Below are 21891 nucleotides of genomic sequence, written 5' to 3' on the forward strand. Positions count from 1 at the left end.
AAACAGGTTTCCATCAAATGTACTTTTCCATGTGACCCTGTAACTGATATTCTTCAGAGACTCATAGCACTTGTCAAGCACTTGACATCACTTACATACATCACCAGGATATAAAGCGGTCCTTTACTTTGGATGAATATCAACAGAGGAGCTGGACTTGCTGGTACATCATTCACCTCTAGACACAAGTCATAGATGCTTCCAAAATAATGAAGATTTTGCAATGATTTACTTTACAAATATTTCATATGTGTGGACGACTTGGTCTAGTGGTTACGATTCTCGTCTTTCAATCTGAGGGACGTGGGTACGATTCCAAGCCATGTCATGTTTTCCTACAGCACAAAATTTATCCATGTTGTTCTGCACTCAACCCAGGTGAGGTAGGTACCTGGTAGGAATTTATTTCTTGAAAAGCAGCACGCCTAACAACTGCTCTGCTAAGCCAGGGTAATTATGCTGCATTACTGTAGAGTGCGAGAGACTTCTGATGAAGTGAGTGTTACAGCAGATACGAACTAATAGCACCATCTCGAGTCCTCAACTACTCATACCTGGCCAGTTTCCTGACCCATAATGCTAGAGTAGTCTATCAATATAGACCCACTTGAATGATAACATGCTAATAAACTACTCAATACATTCATACTGCAGTAATTATGTTGCCAAGTAGCAAAACAATTACCCTTCCTCTCAAAACAATTCAGTTTATCTATACAAATACAATAATAGGTCAATTTATTCTCTGTAGTATTAGTAGATATCTGAAAATGTATATTTTAAGACTATGCATCTTTCACACCATTAATGAGAGACCACGCACAGTTCGCTCCCCTTTAAGCGATATATAAGCAAGGATAATTAGAGTTAGATAGTTAGAGGCCAACACCCACCCCAATCCAAACATAAAACAGGAAACATGTACCCATGTGACATAATCAGAACTGCAATGATAACAAATCTTACATAATTTCCTTTTTTAGTGTCACAGAAGTCAAAATAATTTGATGTTTGTTGTTTTGTGTGTGGTGAGCAAATTATACAAGGAGCTGTTGTGTCCGCTGGTAGGAACCTTTCATCATCAAAATCTCTGGCAGGCACTTGATGCAATAACACATCCACCTGGCACTATTTCCCAAAATGACACAGAAAGTATCAACAAAATAATAAACATCCAATTGTGGTTAAATCAGATTTGTTAGTTTAAGCCCAAGAAATCAAACTATATTGTACGTGTAGCTTGTACAATATCCCTCTGAACCTCATGACAAACTTTGCATGAATCAGATCCATAAACTTTCAAAGTTATGATGGTATGATGGCCCATAGTCTCACTCTGCTATGCAGGTGAGACAAAAAAAAAGAAAATAAAAAGTTAGCTTCCAAAATCAAACTGCACACATGGTACACATGTCTCAAAACCCTCAATAAATTGCAAGACAGGGTTCTCTGGAAGCCCAAACAGTTATTTGGGCTTCAGCAATCAAAAGTCAGAAAACTTTTTTTTTTCTGAAAAGACAAACTTTCATGTACACTCAACCTTTCTGTTCTATCAAACATGAATGCTTGAATAATAATCAAAAAGCTAGATGCAAGTACTGACAATTTTACAGATACATAACAATAGCACCATACTCCATAGCAGGCCTTAAATTTCAATGTTTTTGTAAGGAAAATGCAAATTTTCTATATATCACATGCATCACTATTGGGAAATATAAAGAAGATCAAACCAGATCAAAGTCTAATGAGTGCAGGTCAAAAAGGCAACCAAGATCTAACTTAGATGTAAACCTAGTCAATTTAAACCTTTTCTGTTTTCAATACATGCACACAACTTTTCCATATTATGTGTTACCCATCTACACATTTTCAAGCAATAGCTCCTTATAGGCTTCATGTATTCAGACCTACATAACCGATGTGTTTCAACAAAACCAAGAGGCTTGTGCCTACAAGTACAAGCAGCCCCCCGCCCTCCCATCAGCCACTTGCCAAAAAATGAATTCCTCAAATTCAACCATACATGTACCAGCATTCTTTAGTTTTATTTTAAAAAGCAATGAATATTTATTCATGCATAAAATTTGGATTACATGTACATAAATTCATGTCCACCGTATGAGCAAAAATAATTGCCTGGACATGGCCAAGATCAATATGATAGCCATGTACATGTATAGCTGCAAAACCAATTTTAATTTGTGCCAGCAGCGTTCAGTCAGCACAAACTACATACTTCACATTAGTCATCTATTATTTTCATATGCCTCTATCATCGAAGTTGGAACGTTGTGGTCTGAAGAAAATGCTCTGTTGTTATTTTCTAAGCCCAAATCTGCTTGGGCAAATCAAAATGATAAACATGATTTCATGATTGCAGTTTTGTAGCATTCCTATGTACAACAGTTATGGAATCGGTTGTATTTTTCCTCCAATTGAAGCTTCTTTTTTTTTTTTTTATTGTAGGCCTACAGTGCAATACAAAGTCTGACTTGGAGAATACCGTACAAGTCAGCTCAGGTAGACAGTTTCTAAAGCCCAGCACACACTATGCAATTCGATGTGAGGCGATATTTTAATAAATCACATTTTGCTTGAAATGTGAAAGTTTCAAGAAGTATTAAAGGGATGGTCCGGGCTGAAAGTATTTCTTAATAGAGTAGAATTCACTGAGCAAAATGCTGAAAATTTCATCAAAATTGGATAACAAATAACAAAGTTATTGAATTTTAAAGTTTAGCAATATTTTGTGAAGACAGTCATCATGAATATTCATTAGGTGGGCTGATGTCACATTCCCACTTGTTCTTTGGTATTTTATTATATGAAATTAGGTTTATTTAAATTTTTTCCTCCAAGAACTAGAAAAATTGGATTGACAACTGATTTAGTGCATTAGATATGCACTGCAACTTATTTCATTATAAGGGAGAAATATTATTCACACAAGTATGAAATAATGAACAAATTATGATTTTATGTAATAACATAAGAAACGGAAAGTGGGGATGTGGCATCACCAGCCCACCTAATGAATATTCATGACGACTGTTTTCACAAAATATTGCTAAACTTTAAACTTCAATAACTTTATTATTTGTTATCCGATTTTGATGAAATTTCTGGCATTTTGCTCAGTGCATTGTACTCTATGTATTAAGATATAAATACTTTCAGCCCAGACCATCCCTTTAATGATTTTACTTGAAGTTCGGCATAATGTTAGGAATAACAAAATCATAATTTTGCTTTGTGGCAAGCCCTGTGGTCGGAGTAAAGTCCAAATCGGCTTCAAGTCGCAGCCAATGACGACTTCATTACGATTTGGGTTTGAATTTCCTTTAATTCCTACAGGGAGGCTCGAACAAAACTAAATTTTGATTTCCGTAGTCCTACCACTTTTCTCAACTCTGATCGCTAATATCAATCAGTTGGAATGTTCATATCAAATGTTATTACAATTTCTTTGAACTTTGGATCGCAACAAATGGCATACATGTACATATAGTGTGCGCCGGGCTTTATAGACATCTGATAGCACAGGTAGTATGTGTGGCTTTATTAAAAACGAGACTTCAATGTCCAATTTCATATCAAAACATTTATTTTCTGTGTTGGAGGATGCACTTTTAAAATGAATGACTAAAGTGTGTAAGAAAAGTTAGGAACATTTATTCCACGTTTTGAACTAGATCTGGCCTATTAGCTATTAAGCAACCTGTTATATTGGTCTGTAATAATTGCTCCTCCCCAATTCCGCTAATAATATAGAGTGAGAGGGGGGGAAGGTTTGGGGGGTCGATAATAGGCCTGGTTGATAATGATGTGAGGATTAGGTTGGACTCTTGAGGGCCGTCTGCACCATCCCGAGTTTTCAAATTAGCGCGCTATTTCTGATCCGGCAAATTATCCCGATCTGAAAAATCTCGAGATAGTTTGCAGTGGAGACGCAATTATCGCGCTAGTTCGTAGGATTAATCTCGAGATTGCAATCCCAAGTCAACTTGGGTTTATTTGCAAAATAGCGCGCTATTTTACGAATTATCCCGCTAATTCATAGGTGCAGACGCACTCGAGATTGGACTCGGGGTAATTTATTCATGACGTCAGTCCATATACAATTCGCGTTCCACTTCCGCCTTGGTCAAAACATAAACACGTGCTAAAGTCAACTTTATACATGCGAATAGATATTATCGCGAATAGCGTTCATCAATTGCCTAATCAGCAACGATAGTGTCCCACCAGTGAATGGATTTTGGGAGAGACCAGACCGAAGGGGGAGGCGCTCATCGACGATGGTCATATTCAATAACAACACTGACAGCAGTGTCGTCTTATTCCTTCGCAAAATGTGAGCAAATAGCATTTCTTTCCTCCTTCTCTCCCTCTCTCTCTCTCTCTGTCGTTGCCTCCTACTCCGCCATCATATTTAACGAAGAATACATCACTTCTTCACTCGCTGAGCTGAGAGGATTGTTGCATAACACCGGTCGAATTCGGCGAAAGTGCTAGTGAAAGGAGTACATTGCTTGCATATCGCGGGAAGTTATTCAAAAGCGCGGGCCGTTGAAACTCCAAGATCCGAAAGTGCGCATGCTCGGAATATCGGGCTTGTTGCCTCGCTCGAGCAGGAATCGCTCTTCTTGCGATGGTGGAGACGGGGTTTCTTGAATCTCGAGATTAATCGCGAAGTAGGCCGATCGGGCTAAAATCTCGAGATTGAGCAAACTCGGGATGGTGCAGCACCGCCTTTGGAGGTTAGGGTTCCTGTCTGGATTAATGTTTTCTGCAGGAGCATATGCAGCAGAAACAGAAATGAAACCCCTGTTAAACCTACCATGAACAATTGTTGCAATGCCATATGGCATTATAACATTTGATTTTAATTGTGGTCAACCGAAATAACGCAGTGCCAGGGCAATTACAAAAACAACTCCCAACCTACACAATATGACATCACCTACATCTCCATGTACCTGTATATTATTACATGCATCTGTTGGTATGAATAGTAATTCAAAATATAAGAATGAAGATGTATATATATGTAGATGTATAATGATTATTGGCAAGCCATTATGAACAATACTACAGTGTCTCACTAAAATAAACACAAGTACCACATGTTTTCAATGATGTGCAGCATGACCATATTCTGATTACAAAAACTACTGGTTGCAAATATTATGGTACTTGGTAGATGTGAATATTATTAACTCACCAAGTATATGGCAATGATTAATGGGTGCACAATTAATCAAATTGTATGAGGCAATAACGAATGTAGAGCCTATATAAAGTAGAGAATGCTAGTCAGGGATGGGAAACGTTTAATTCAATGTTTTAATTTATTTATGTTCTTTGCAGTACTGTCTTTATGCCAATTGTGTGCTGTGAAGTTTGAATTATTTTATTTTAAAGTCACCAAATTAAAAAAGGGGAATTCATACCAGTCTACCATGGATGTTTTCATGAAATTAGGTCAATAACCGCTGTCAATTTTATGCCAAATAGCCATACCACTCCTTATAAACTTTAACTTCAATTGAAAAACAAAATCACATTCACATTCCCAGGTCTGGGATAAAAATAAACTTACATATAAATTGACTGCCGTGTGGTGAACTTCTGTCATGAAAACTGGATATAACTCTCCTCCATCAATTGCAAGATGTCACAAATTTCTAGAGGAAAAAAAAATCAGAAAAGGAATGATACATTAAAAAGCTGTAATTGACTCAGATTTTTTGAAAAACATTACATTCATGGGTAAACGATCCTTTTCATAAATCTCTTGACAAATAGAAAGCAAGCTAACGCATCTAATGTAAACTGGAGCATCAAGAGGGCATGCTTTCATAAAGAAACCATTATTTATCTGTATGAAATCAACGAGTATTTGAAAGTGACTATGACCCCTGTTACATCTGAGAGATTCCCTACCTCTGGCCCGCCCGGGGCCTACCTCGGGTCGGTAAGAAATCAGATGTAAACATCCCAAACCTACCTCGGGCCACCTTTTAGCGAACCTACCCGAGACCACATCCAGAGGTAGTCTCGGGTACATGTAGGTATCGGGCCAGCCCCGGTCCACCGATTCGTAGATGTAAAGGCACACAAGCATTCGAACCAAACTCGGTCCATTCGCCAGCTGTCAAATTACGTCATAGCGCGCGCTATCCCCTCCCCAGCCCCGTCGTTCTTCTAATGTTTTGCGGCATGCGACATGTGAATTGATAAAGTCTTTGATTAGAGTGGAAAGAAGGAAGCATTTTAAACATATGATCCTTTTCAAGTCGATCATATCTTCAACGACTGCTGGGATTATCAGCATTCTTCCAGAATCTCGGGTAAAGGTAAAGGTAAAGAGTCGTTTCGACTCTCTCTGGAAATGATCGGCACATGTCCCACCCTGTCATTTCTGTGTAGCAGCCGACGAGTGTAACGAAATGTAAACAACTTCAATTAGCGTGCGCAAATTATTCAGAGCCTAGATCGAGAGCGCCCGTTGGTGTCAGCAATCGGATACCGCTCGAAACCGTACTGATAGGGGAGGGAATGAACGCTGTGATGTAAACAGACCACATTTCGGACTCAGTCTGTTCGCGAAGCTACATGTAATCCACCAATAATCCAGTCAAGGTTGCAAGTGGACTCGGTCGGGTCTCGGGTAGGAAACTTTCAGATGTAACAGGGGTCATAAACTACATTATTAAAGAAGTTTTTAGGCCAACATCTAAATATTGTATGTGTTGTTAATTTCAGAGCTACATGTAAAACTTAAAAATGAATAACACATTTTTTCTTCAGATCAATCAGTAAAGTTTTCATAGTATTTAGTAGAAATATGAAAATGTGCATGAGGTGTGGAAATTCGCAGACCAAATAAAAAGTTCTAAGACAAGACTATATTGCCTAATTTTGAGTTTTTAACCCAATTTTGGCTATTCAGAGAGACCAACTCCAATATATATAGCAAAATCCAAAATTAGGAAACTTTGCCCAAATTAATCCTTGAAGAGTGTTTGGAAACTGTGCACCAAAACTGATGAAACATGGAGTATCACATGTATGGTTGAGGCCTCAAATTCAATCAATAAGACTCACTGTAGGCATTATTTACAGCATTTTCATAATTGGTTATAAACTACTGAAATACTTGCAACTGATCTGCTCAAAGCAAATTTGTCAACTGGTGAAGATCATTCACAATTTGTACTGGTCAGTGAAAATCACTGATGATTTGTTTCATTAAATGCTTTGAGGTCACTCAATCATTCTACAATAATCAATCAGACATTTGATATTTTCATTCCACCTCATAAAAGTAACCAATCAATTGCTCGATCCATTAAACCGTTATCACTAAAATACAAAATAAAATCAATCATGAAAACAAATCAATTGGTGTGTTTTCAGATTATCCCTATCTTCACAGTTGCTATTGTATACAGTAAGGTTGCAGTAATTTGCCAAAAGGATGAGCACAATCAGCACATACATTAAAAGCAAATAAAATTCAGTTGTATGTGAACTCAAAGATTCATGACAAATGAACAATTTTGATTGATACATGTTCAGTACATGTAATTCATAATTCATGTCTTAAAATATTTGGGGAGAAAAAAACTGAACTTTAAAACACAACATCACTTCATGAAAACACAAAATTCAAAGAAATGCAATATCAAAATGACCATTTATCTTTTGTCAATGTACATGTACATCATGAAAACACAAAATACATGTAAAAAGAAATGCAAAATAAGGAGAGCTTATAAGCGTGAACTTACTTATTGATTCATACATTTTAGTAACAAGTGGAATGCCTCTGGCAGTCTCACCTGCATCACGCGATTCAATAGCAGCAGTGCTGACTTTGAAAACTACTATAAAATAATTATTCACAAAAAACACCAGTCATATAATGATACAATACTACGTTCATTGACATTTGACCTTAAACTTGTCAGTGATACTTGATTACCCCTATATCCACATTTTATACACTAAATCTATAAACTTTAAAAGTTATGACAGCAATCTAATAATTACCTCTAAAATGGCCAAAGTTCAATGACCTTTGAACTTGGTCATGTGACCTGAAACTCGGACGGGATCTTCAAAGATACTTGATTACTCTTATGTCCAAGTTTCATGAATTAGATCCATAAACTTTCAGTTATAATGGTAATTCAACAGATACCCCCATATGGCCAAAGTTCATTGACCTTTGATGTTGGTCATGTGACCTTAATCATGTGATCTGAAACTTGCACAGGATGTTCAGTGATACTTGATTACTCTTATATCCAAGTTTTATGAACTAGACCAATACATTTTCAAAGTTATGATGGCAATTCAACAAATACCCCCAATTTGGCCAAAGTTCATTGACCCTAAATGACCTTTGACCTTGGTTATGTGACGTGAAACTCAAGCAGGGTGTTTAGTAATACATGATTAAACTTATGTCCAAGTTTCATGAACTAGGTCCATATATTTTCTAAGTTATGATGACATTTCAAAAACTTAACCTTAGGTTAAGATTTTGATGCTGATTCCCCCAACATGGTCTAAGTTCATTGACCCTAAATGACTTTTGACCTTGGTCATGTGATGTGAAACTCAAGCAGGGTGTTCAGTAATACTTGATAAACCTTACGGCAAGTTTCATGAACTAGGTCCATATACTTTCTAAGTTATGCTGTCATTTCAAAAACTCAACCTTTGGTTAAGATTTGGTGTTGACGCTGCCGTCGCCGTCGGAAAAGCGGCGCCTATAGTCTCACTCTGCTATGCAGGTGAGACAAAAATGCAATATTTATGACTTTTTATAAAATACTCTTTGCACGTAAGCGCGTGCATACAGGGCCAAATAATGAACGATGTGAGAAGAGCCAATGGATATACCACAACGAGGTCCGCAAGACCGAGTGCGTTATATCCATTTGGCAAGTCGAGCACAGAGTTCATTATTTAGGTCCTCTATGCACAAGAATGCGTGCATTGTTTGTTTTATACAACCCCTCCCCCATGTTACTGAGTTGCCCCGAATGCTATATCAGATAATTCCAGACCTCGCACTATCCTGCACTCTGACGTCAGAGTGCAGGGTAGTACTTTTGGTATGACATCAGAGTGCAGGATAGATTTTGGATGCAATAGTGCAATTCGCTGAATATCATGTGATCCGATTTGGACCAATCAGATTACAGAACATTCTTGGGAGTTGTATAAAGTTGGATATTGAGTGGAGTAGTATTGATTTCCAATGGCTGAATGCACTGTAAGATCACATGAATGATGAGGTCTAAACAAATCTATGCTTTAAAATGGATAAAATTTTAAAAAAATAAAATTGTGAATTAAAAAATTATATTCTTCTCCCCCATACAGTAGGTTGTTAATTGTATACTAAAAAAACACTTTAAAACATTAATTACATACAGGAAGAAAATCAAGGATACAATCTTTGCACATCATATTTTTACAATAGGCCCTTGGGTATTACAAACTCTACAAAGATACACATACCAGTACACATAACAGTGTTCAAGGGGGCATACTTTTAATAGGAAGAGTACTATCTGAGCTTACTTTTTTTTTACTTTAATGACTCAAGTTTTATAATAACTACAGTACAGAAACTTTGGAGATTCAATTTACTGAAGACAATTGAATCTTTAACAAGATTGCACTGAACTTTCGTGTGAATATTATCAAAGCAAACATGTGTACATGAGCTTGATTTTGATAGCAATATTTATTAATAATTGACTAAAACTGTTATCAAAATATTACCTTGCAAAGTGTGCATACGAACGTCAGATGTGCACTATTCTTATCCAATGTACCATGTGCAAGCAAAATCCAATAGCACGTTTTGATCACACGATATCATATGTGTGGATAAATAATGCGAGTGGCAGCGAGTATATCTGGAATTTTCTCAAATGGTGTTAATATATCCTGCAGTATTGCTGACAATTAATTACAGGCTTCCAACAAAGGCATTGGTAGAACGGTATAGAAAGCATGAAAGCATGGAGTATACATGTATGTAATACCACGAGAGTTACAAGAGTACAGCTCTACCAGAGCAGATTCAGATCAACAAGTGATATGGTATTTGTGGGCGGGTACCAGGCTTTTATAGCAATTTGTTTCAATGCTCCACTAAACACACGTTGCTATTGCGCAGAAACAGGAAGAGAGGTCGTAAAGAGACTCCGAGAAAAAGAGAGAGGTACAGAGAGAGGGTGGGGGAGAGAGGCAGAGAGAGAAGGGAACCGAGTGGTCATACAAACACACTTCATCCACTGCAATGTATACATGACATTGACAAAGTTCACAGGAGGTCTGCATACTACAAATTTATACAATCATTTCCTTGAAAATTTACATGAAAAATAAACCTTTTTTATTAGATGAGAGTTCAACCCATTCCAAACAAAACTACAAGTTTGAGTCAATAGCTTTTGATGCAGAGCTCCACATATCATACAAAACACATGATTATGAAAAAAAGAAGCTTTATATATAATGCCACAGACAGGGCCTCAGGCCTATTGCACTGACTTCTATTGCATCATATTTTGTTGAATACTATTACTATCAAAGAAAAAGAATTTAGAATCGCTCCTCTTCCAGGTAAATTATCAAATTTGTATTAAACTTTCGTGAAAGTGCATTTTGTATTAAACATTCTTCACTTAATTATCATTGAAAAGATGATAAAAAAGAAAAATACTACAGTATTTTCACCACTTAAAAAGAAATGTAGGCCTACTCAAGCAAATGTTGATATTTAAGTAATTAATTCATTATACTCAATAAAGACTATTTTTATGAGCTTTGGGTACCAGTAAAACAAAAAATTCACAATATTAGCAGAAAATATATCACCATCATCATACTATGTTCCATAGTTTGTGTCTTTAGGCATGTTTATGCTTCCACTTTTCAGGCCAGAATCAGCGTTTTCAAGCGTGATTAGTCCAAAACACAGTTGTGTGCATGTGTACTTTCATTTAAGCGCATGTCAGAATGCCAAACGTAAACTTACAAAAAAGTGCATTTCAAAACGTTATTTGACCAGAATCAGGGTTTCTGGGGAAGTATAAACAGAACCACAATCGTAAACTTGTTTAAATGACATCATTTGGTAGATGCTTCTGGTGAGATGAAAATCTGTGCGCAAAATACAGTTGCATGGTTTTAACAGGGACTTTATACCTCCATGGAATTACCTCTCATCTCCCTGATAATATTGACCAAAAATCATTTGCACGTTTAGTACTATCACTATTACTACTCATCACATGTTGAGGAATTTTTTTTTTTTTAAACCCGGAACATGAGTTATGATGAGGAGACATCGCTCAGCCAGAAGCCCTAGTAGCATAAACAAATAGATGTCTTATTATTTTGTCTTACTATTATCCTCAACATTGTGGAAATTCTATGGCTATGTCACGTACCGTACATGTAGCTCCATGCAATTACTAAAGATCTGAAATCATTCAAAGTACTAATAGTTGACCATAACAACACTCGTAAAAAAAAAACTTTCGAACAGGGCAAGCTCAATTGACCTCGCTTTACTTCTCATGCAACGCAAAGTACAATGCGAAGACAGCTGCAGATCTATCAAGATTTCGCCTCTGAAAAAATAAGCATAAACCGCACTCCCAGAACCACGTTTGCCATGGTTGTTCTGAAACAACATTTAAAAATGCTGATTCTGTCTCTGTAATGGAAGCATAAACACACCCTTTGTATGAAAAGATGACTATTTTCGCTCTCAGCCTATCAGATGCAAGGATTTTCACTAGCAGCTTCACTGAATCACTATTTGTTTTTAATATGAAATAAGAAGGGGTTCCCAGTTCACCCCCCCCAAAAAAAAAAAAATTATACAGTACAGTGAGTGTACACACATGTACATGTACAAATACGTAAATGTAGGTCTATAGCTACCAAAAAAACAAACATGCCAAGATGAATGTTCTACTATGCAATGTACATATAAACATTTACATAGTACTACATGTAGGAATAATAAATAAAATAATTACAATGAATGATATACATGTACATGACATACTAACTGCACAGTGAGAGGTGAATATCCATGGTATTACAAAGCAATAGTTCCAGTAAAAAAAAAATCACTTCCTCGTTTCATCAGCATGCATACCAGTATAATGCTCACGACTGTGCCCCATAATATGCATTTCAATAATATGCAGTACATTCTAAACACGTACACATTCGGTCATTGAATGGGATTTGATGTTTCAACAATCAAATGTGAATGTGATTTTCAATTACCATTTTTTTTCATGGTATTCCTAAATATCATGGGGAAAAGGTTGAACTACCTTTCTCAAACTTATGTTTGATGCTTCACTATGGTGAGAATACTGGTAGTTCGGCAAGGAACAAAGTCAAGGCAAATACACAACAGAGTCATCTTCATTCCAGGAAACATAGCCTATTTTAACTTAAATTACAACTGAAGAGGATATTATTCACACCTTTTCGTATTTATGTTTTGATAATGATTTTAGTGAAGTTATTTCTCTGCTATTTACATGTACATGTACTGTATACTAATCTCTTATTAACTTGGTATTTCTATTTTTATCTTTACATAATGTGCATGTACATTTTATAATTGAAATTAATCATGGCATCCCTTTCTTCTATTTAATAAAGACAATGTTCAATAGTGGTAGCAAATTAATCAAAAGAATTACTGGTGTGAAGATGATTACAGAACAAAAATGAGAAAGTCCTGTCAAACTTTCATGGTTTGAGTATGCAAGAGATGTTTTGTTATTCCACTCACTAATCAAAATGGTAAACCTTCACATTCTAACCAATGCTATTATCATTTATCCTTTCAGCTCCTTGGCTGTACAAGTATTCATACAGAAAATGTATAAATGTTATAAACAGATGTCCCATCAAGTGACATTTTGATGACAAAAAATTGTCTCAAAAACAATTTTGATATATTTGATTTTTCTTAAATTCACTTCCATCAATAAAAATACACAATTCTTCATTCACACATTCCAAAGGTCTTTAAAACATTATCATTGGAACAAACAAGAGGAACGCCTCTGGCAGTCTTGCCTACATTACACAATGCAATATAGCAGCAGTGTTGACTTTGAAAACAGAGCTAGAATATTTTTTTTTAATCATTCATATAATAAAAGGAGATCATTGACCCTAAATAACCTTTGACCTTGATCTTGTGACTAAAGACTCATGCAAAATGTTCAGTGATACTCGATTACCCTTATGACCATGTTTCGTGTTCAAACTAGATCCATAAACTTTCAAAGTTGTGATGCCAATTCAACAAATACCCAAAATATTGGGAAAGTTCACTGACCTTAAATGACCTTTGACCTTGGTCATGTGACCTAAAACTCATGCAGGATAGTAAATGATACATGATTGCTCTTACCTGTAGGTTAAGTTTCATGAACTACTGTAGAGCGATAAACTGTCAGTTACATGTATTATGGCGATTCAAGAAATTCCCCCAACATGGCCTAAGTTTGTTGACCTTAAAGGGATACTCCGGGCCGAAAAAAAACAGTGACTTACTTCCGCTGTCGCGCAACTCCCACTCCCTGGTTTATCCAAACTTAATAAACATATGGCCAATGAGTCCCTGTACAGATCGAGTTAGAACTTTGGCCTCTCTAATTGGTGAGTGGAGCCAACGGAGTTCAGCGGAACAACCAATATACATGTAACAAAGACCGAAGCTTTTGGTCGAAGCGGAGCATATCCCTGAAAGAAATATAGGCCTAGACCTATTTATCGGTCTAATGACGTCACAAATTATTTATTCTTTGATGGATTTTTCTCAAATCTGGTGCTGGCTTCAGCGATATTTCTAGATCTAGTATAAGGCCCTACTACATGTAAGTACTATTATATTTTCTGGTATTTTTACAATAAATTTGTTGTCACAATGTCAGGCCCAGGGTGAACTTCCCCTTTTTAAGACTGGCTTTTAAATAGAAGATGAGTAAAATAAAAGGTACATGTAACTTCACTAACCAGCAAAGTCAAAGTCCGCTCAGAGAGCAGCAGCACAGCACACACTGACACTTACAAACATGGGAAAGTGACTGGCTCAAGGCTTTCAACCCACAGAAGTGCCAGGTACTGCATGTAAAGAAACAAGAGAAAGCCTGTCAAATGGACGTATAGCATCCATGGACAGCCTCTTGAGTCAGCTGACACAGCGAAGTATCTAGGTGTCCATCTCAAGAGCAACCTGAACTGGACTCATCATGTTAAAAGCAATTACCAAGAAAGCCAGCTCTGTCAGTGCATTTCTTCAGCGAAACATCAGCCCTTGTCCAAGAAAGACTATGACCTTATGCTACCTGGCTTTAGTACGCCCCATTTTAGAGTATATGTTGTGTGGGACCCTTACACCTAAGAGAATATCCATCGACTGGAAATGGTCCAGCGCCGTTTTGCCAGGTTTGTTGTTGGTGACTTCAAACGCACAAGCAGCGTCACATCGATGCTTGGTCAACTGGAGTGGCCAACACTCTTGGATCGTAGGGTACAATACAAGATGATGATGATGCATTGTATCGCCAATCAGCATAATAGACATTCGACACACGTTCCTGACTCCGGCGATGACATCAAGCCGTGGACACTCCAAGCGATTCCAAATACCTTTTGCAAGGTCTCTCATCTATCAGAAGTCCTTCTTTCCAGACTCCATCAGGTTATGGATTTCCTTGCCAGATGAACTACCCAATGTCACCTCTGTTAGCCTCTTCAAACAAGAGGTACAGAGCATCCTGCTTCAGTAAGAGAGGAGCATGTTTTTTAGCTGCACTTAGTAAATTTTTAGAATATTTTTAAATGGCACTGTACATGCTCCACACCAGACCTGCCAAATATAGTACGACAATACACCAGTCGATGGACTGTACTTCATCAGAAGAAGGACTGTGCTGTGGGGCACTCATTCAATGAACAAGGTTATGATATAACCTTGTTCTCTGTTTCTACTCCCTGTGTGGTGAAATAAGGTTGGCAATGTTTGGCTTATTTTCTCTTTTTCTTTAGGACAAATGCTTGATGTTTTTACACTGTCAGTTTCCATTACAGCTATTCATCATGTAACTTGGCTCTTATTAATAAATTTGATTCTTTGAATTATTTTTTCTTTATTAGAAATAGAGTTTGAAAAATGACAATTGTCTAGCCATATTACTTTCCACCAATAAAGGGCGTACACAAAAATATGCCCAAAATTCATGTTTTTGAGCGCTCTGGTGAATACAAAAATTACTCCCAAGTTACTAATGAAAAATAAATGGTAACTGTACGGAAATTAGTATTTTTGGTCACAAAAATGATACTTTAATGATTTTTTTTAATTGTGTGCTGTGTACAGCATTGGCATACCATAGTCCTACCTGTAGATTCCCCACAGGCAGGATGGTAATGATCCTTTGAGTGGAACAAGGTTATGATACTAGTAACCTTGTTCTCTGTTACTACTCCATGTGTGGCAAAATAAGATTGGCAATGTTTGGCTTATTTTCTCTTTTTCTTTGGGACAAATAGTGTTTTTTTACACTGTCAGTTTCCATTACAGCTATTCATCATATAACTTGGCTCTTAAGTAAAATTTGATTCTTTTAATTATTTTTTCTTAATTAAAAATAGAGATTGAAAAATGAACATTTTCTTGCCATATTACTTTCCACCAATAGAGGGCATACACAAAAAATATGCCCAAAATTCAAGTTTTCGAGCGCTCTGGTGAATACAAAAATTATACCCAAGTTACTAATGAAAAATAAATTGCAACTGTATGGAAATTAGTATTTTCGGTCACAAAAGTGATATTTTAATTATTTTAAAGTGTGTGCTGTTTACAGCATTGGCATACCATAGTCTAGACAGCTGGCAGCCATCTTTTTCGAGGAGTTTTTAAACATTTTTTTTTTTTTTAATGTCTCCTCGTACACAGACGGCTCGCTATCGTGCAGCCACCATTGGGGGGTTAACAATTCAAAATCCCCCTGACGGGGCTCATCGATTTTTGTCTTTATTTCAAAAAAATATATAAAAAGAACTGTACCAAAATAAAGATTATTATTCCGTTTTGGCCTGAAATGCACCAAAACTTAAAAGGGGAAAAAACAGTGACTTCCTTTGGCTTTCGCGCAACTTCATTTCCCTGTTTTATCCGAACTTAATACATAAACATATGGCCATCGAGTCCCTGTACAAATCAAGCTAGAACTTCAGTCTCTGTATTTGGTGAGTGGAGCCAACGGAGTTAAGCGGAACAACCAACATATGACAAGGCTCGACATAAGCGGTGGAACGGGGCCACCCGAAATTCACCTCGGGCAACCATTATTGAAAAATGCTAAGTTTTCGTGGCCCGAATCGAGCAACCAATAATTTTTAAAGTAGCGCAATTTTTCTCCTGATTTGGCACGCATTTTTATCAACTTTCAACAGTTCAAATTGCAAGCCAGATGCATCTTCCGACTTTTTCTTCAATCTACACAGAAAGTTTGCATAGTCATGACAATACATACTGCTATAGGCTAGCATACAGTAGCTATATCCACCTGGCTGGTGCGCCGGCACGGCATGCACAGCATATCATAAGCTAAATGAAGCCATTGCAACAAGCAGCCTACAGACATAGTCTGCGATACGAAATGTTGCTGAGCACTAAGAAATCTTTCACAGAACTTTGAAAATCTAAGTCAAAGTCACTTTTAACTCCGATGAAATGCTCTTCTACAGTCCATATTGCTAAAATCTGGTGTACCCTGATTATTTGAAAGCATTAGAAAGAAGAATTATGACCTCTCTTTTGACTCAAAAATACCAAATTTTAAATGAATACACACAAAAACCATAGGTGAGTACATTTCAGTCCCACGTGTGCATTTGTATGTGTGTTGATACTTAGTTTCTTTCGAAGCTGTGTCTTTTCTTGCCAAAATTAAACCACTCTTGAGAAACTAAATACTTTGGGAAGGCATTTCATTGATATGAAATTTTGATTTTTCCGACATTTTAGCAAATATAGGGAAGGACTTTTCTCACACTTTTTTTTCCAGATATAACTTTCGCCGTTCCCTTATCGTTATTTTTTCTCTTTTATTTTTTTTTTAGTGGTTAAGCTGTTTCTACCCCTTCCCATTGACATTGCCTGAATAAGGAATATGACAAAAAATGATTAATAATGCAAACTGAAGGATATAAAAATAGAAATGCCCCATTCCCAAAAGGCAAGTGAAAATTATTTGCTTGTGCGCTTTTAATTGTATTCCAGTCAGAATAGACTTTTGCCACAGCTGTTAAAATGTTGGTAATGGCTTCTTAATTTTCCCCTTTCCCAATTTTTGTTTTCATTTTGTTTTATTAATTTTTCTTTCATGATCTTTTATTTCTTTTCTTTTTTCTAATTTTTTTCTTATTTTTCCTGTTCTTTTTTCTTTCTTCATTTCTTTTTCTTTTGTTTTATTTCACTTCTTTCTTTAATTACTTTTGTTTGTCTCCCACTTTAATGCATTGTTCTCATTTTGCAGCATATTTTTTAATGATTTTCTCCTGCTATAATAATATGTTACAAGGCAGAGAAAACAAAATAAACTGGATTTGGGGCCTGCATACTCTAGGTTTTGGGATTCAATGAGGAAGAAAGGGAAATTTATTGTATTGTATCTGAGACGAGTTTGTTATGCATACATGTAATTTATTTACTTTACCAGTATGAGTGTCCTAGTGTCTATATACATGGTGTAGATCAAAGAAAAAAAGTCCATGATGAAATCAAAATATATTTTACCACAAATCAATTTGCAAAATATAATAACACACAACAGCATGAGGTTTACATGTATGGTAGGGGGTCCTAAAGCTGCGCGGGTCCTAAAGCTACGCACCACTCATCGCACATACAGTTTTTATGGCAAATGCGCACTCTGTGTGTGGAACTGTGACTGCAGAGTAACGAACGATTCCTATTCAATTTTTTCTACAGAGGCTGCAGTAAATCTCTAAATGCAGAAAAACCAACAACTGTTTGGAATTTTGGAGTTATCTTCGCTTAAATTTCATTTTATCCTATAATAATATGAATATATTTTAGAAATTGAGGCACAGGAAATACTATTTTTTTGCATGATAAATCGAGTGCGTAGCTTTAGGACCCCTTCTACATCGGGTGGCGAAATCAAGAGGTGTTCAGAAAACACGGCGGGATTTTCGTATTAGTGAGTTTTGCGATATTTTCTTTTTGGTTAATGATCTTTAGAATGTTTGCCACAAATTAGTGAAAGATATTTGTTGAAATATTAAAATTGGGATAGTTTTTATTGTTTGAAAACAAAGTGCGTAGCTTAGTTTAGGTCCCCCCATCATACATATACAAGAGTAACAAGATACACAAGGTGAAAGTACAGTACACGTAACTTAGTGGTCGTGGCTGCAGGATTAACAAGTTTGTTTTATTCATTTTCAATGTTTTTCTTTTTCGGGCCACCAAACTTTTATTTTATATCGGGCCACCAAAAAATATTATCAATATTATACGGTATGAGGGTTTTGGTGGCCCAAACCGTTGCAAACCACCAAAACCAAAAAAAGTTTACTTTAAATGTGGAGCTTTTGGTCTAACCATTGTCCTACCTGATTCCCTACAGGCAGGATGGTTGCAGTGAGCAAGAGCTGTGGGGGAGTTGTAGGCGATTGGGCAGGGGCTCGTAGTACAGTAGCGAGGCCGACCTCCGACGAGTCCGAGGCAGCTGGCAGGCCGAAAACCGATGGATCACGGAGAGCGAGCGACTCAGCCTCTCAGGTCTCAGGCCAGGGCCAGACTCAGTCAGTTCCTCAGCCTCACCAGCTCCGGCAGTTCCTCTGACAAATTCAAATTGATTCACGTCCTCTTGGTTAGCTTTCTTGCTGGCTTTGGTGAAGCTTTGAACCCTTATTCAACATGAGAGGCACATACCGGTACTGGTATTTAAAAATTTTATTGACAAATCTCATGAGTTTTGGCTCTTTCGAATTACTTCTGAGATTTTCACGCGCATATTATTACGCAATCACTATTGTCGACATGGATAGATACTCGGCGCTAGCTGGCGCCATTCACATTTTTTTAATAAACAGTGGAGGTGCCGTGGCCGAGTGGTCTAGGCGCCTGGCTATACATTGAAAGTCCGGTGTTCGATCCCAGGCCGCGGCACCTATGCCCGTGAGCAAGGCATTTAATCTACAATGTTCTTTTATCCTGCTTTCAAATAAATGGAAATGCTATATGCATTATTGGTAACTCGGTGTGCACTTGTTTGTAAAAAAAAAAACCTTTCGTCGTCTTTGTTTTACCTTTCTTTGACTTTGTTTAAGAAAATTATTTATTGGTATATATGCACATAAAAATTGACCAGCAGCACAAGCTGAAAGGGTCAAATTACAAAAATTCATGAAGTAGAATATACAAATATAACAAAGCAAATGAATAAGAACGTAATTACAGTATTCTACGTCAAAACTTATCTCCAATTAAAAGATGTATCTCATTAATAAAAGTTTGAGAAAGAGAGAAATAAGCAAAGGGGAGGAGGGAGAGAGAAGAAGAAGAGAGAGAGAGAAATGAGAGTAATGGAAAGAAAGAGAGGGAGAGAGGGAGTATGTCCTCCAAATAGAAAGAGAAAATTGAGCGAGGTAGAGAGAAAAACAGAAAGTGGTGAAGAAGTGGAGAGTGACATGGAAAACATAGAAGCCAAAATACCGTCAATTATGATTGACACTACATAAAGATATGAATATCCTATATGAGATACAAAATGATTTATATATATAAATAGATTCAACATAAGAACAAGTAGTATAATACATTTTAGCAAGACAATAACTGTAATCATTTCAAATTTTCCATGTACGTAGGCAAATTATCAGCTGACCTAATCTATATTGATTTAATCAGCTCTTTGTGAATTTTTAAATGAAATTCCATTGCATACAAAATGTACCGCAATCATTCATCTGATTCAGATTGTCCCTATACGCCTTTAAGTCATAACCATCCTATACTCATGGTGGATTTTTAACAGGGTATAATAAGTATGTCCCGAGCACAATGGTGCTATCTTTTAAAGAAACCTTGTGTGGTGTTCCACAAGGCTCGGTTCTCAGACCAACTTTATTGTTAATATATATAAATGACTTAGCAAGAGCATCAAAATATATTATTATCGATTATTTGCGGATGACTCAAATATTTTTCATTCATTCATTCCCCTTAAATCAAAATGAAATAAATTTAACTTAAATAACAGACAATTTACAAATTGTTACCAAATGGTGCGATGCAAACAAAATAACAATTAGGCCTAACACAAAATAAAAAAAATACATGGTGATAAACCCCTGAAGAAGGTGATTTTTACGAAGGGTTCAGTTGACCTGAATTTTGGATGCACCATCGAGAAAGTCGACGCTACGTAAATGTATATTGGTATATTGATCTTTGCTCTGGAATGAACATGATCAAGAAAGTTACCCTTATAGTACTTCGCAAGAAAATAGGAATTATTTATAGGATTGGAAATAATGTACCACAGTGTATAATGTTATATAATGCTTTTCTTCAGCCACACATATATCATTACGGACTTGAGGTTTGGGGCTGTGCCTATACCCGTACCTGAATAGAATATTAATCATTCAAAAGGTGGCTGAAAGGGCAATCACCTTTAAATTTAGAACACATTCCAGTCCTTTGTCAAGAAACTTAATATCCTTGACATTTTTAAATTACATAAATTTCAGTCTGATAACAACGTTTGTATACAACATCCTCATCTTCTTACTGATTATCTCCAGTACTTCACACATCAATATAGAACAAGACAGAAGGAAAATAAATAGTCTAGTACTTCTGATAGTACATACATACAGAACACCATGAACACGGGAAAAGATCAATCGCATTTTGTGGATATGAAACGTGGAATAATATATCAAAAAACATAAAATGTAAGACATCAGTTAATCCCTTTCAAAAAGCACTAAAGAAGAAACTAATGCAAGAATTGAATGAAAATGACTAAACTGTTTCTATAGTCATGTAAGAATGTAGATATGTTTTCTTTTCTTTTTATTTACTATTATAGATTTAGCATGTATCCATTTATTTATGCAGTATATTGTAAAGGGTGCCACACCCAACAGCTTTCGCTGTCTTGTGGTCCCCTTTTGCTAAAGATATTATCTTCTTGTTTGTGCAGTACATCAATAACATCTTTGTATTTATATATATACATATATATATGTGTGTGAAGTTATACATGTACAACAGCTTTGGCAACTATTTTTATTTAAATATTGTAAAGAAATGGATGAAGAGAACATGGCAGGCGTTAGGTTAAATCAAGGTTCCCCAGAGCTATCTACCCTTTGGAAAAATTGGTGATGCCGAAAAAATGTCTCTTTTTCCAAAGGGTAGATAGCTCTGGGGAACCTTGATTTAAGCTATACCTGCCATTGTTCTCTTCATCCATTTCTTTACATATATATTTCATAATAAAGTTTCAATTTTAACTTCGTTCGTTCGAAAGAAAGGATGATCCGGGACCTCTCTGATCAGGCTCTCCCTTTTTTTTTCTTTTTTTCTTTCTTTCTTTCTCCTTTGCTTTCTTTCATTTTATTTTTTTTTCTCTCTTTCTTTTTCTCTTTTTGTTTTTACCCCCTATCCTCTATTTTGCCACCTGGTAAATGATTTTATATTTATTTATTTATTTAATAATTTTTATTCTTATTTTATTTATTATTTATTTATTATTA

The 21891-nt window shown here is 36.3% G+C and overlaps 1 protein-coding gene across 1 annotated transcript in view; it reads right to left on the minus strand.

The window, feature by feature from the left end:
- LOC129260968 (uncharacterized) overlaps positions 1-10133 on the minus strand; it is a 63544-nt gene extending 53411 nt beyond the window's left edge. The window contains exons 1-2 of the mRNA XM_064114641.1: positions 9811-10133; positions 5606-5690 (exon numbers count right to left, since the gene is read on the minus strand). The gene's annotated coding sequence lies outside the window, so the exon portion shown is untranslated. The remainder of the gene's footprint in view (positions 1-5605; positions 5691-9810) is intronic.
- Positions 10134-21891: the final 11758 nt, after the last annotated feature.

This window comes from Lytechinus pictus, unplaced genomic scaffold, assembly GCF_037042905.1.
Source record: "Lytechinus pictus isolate F3 Inbred unplaced genomic scaffold, Lp3.0 scaffold_19, whole genome shotgun sequence".
NCBI classification, from domain to species: domain Eukaryota; kingdom Metazoa; phylum Echinodermata; class Echinoidea; order Temnopleuroida; family Toxopneustidae; genus Lytechinus; species Lytechinus pictus.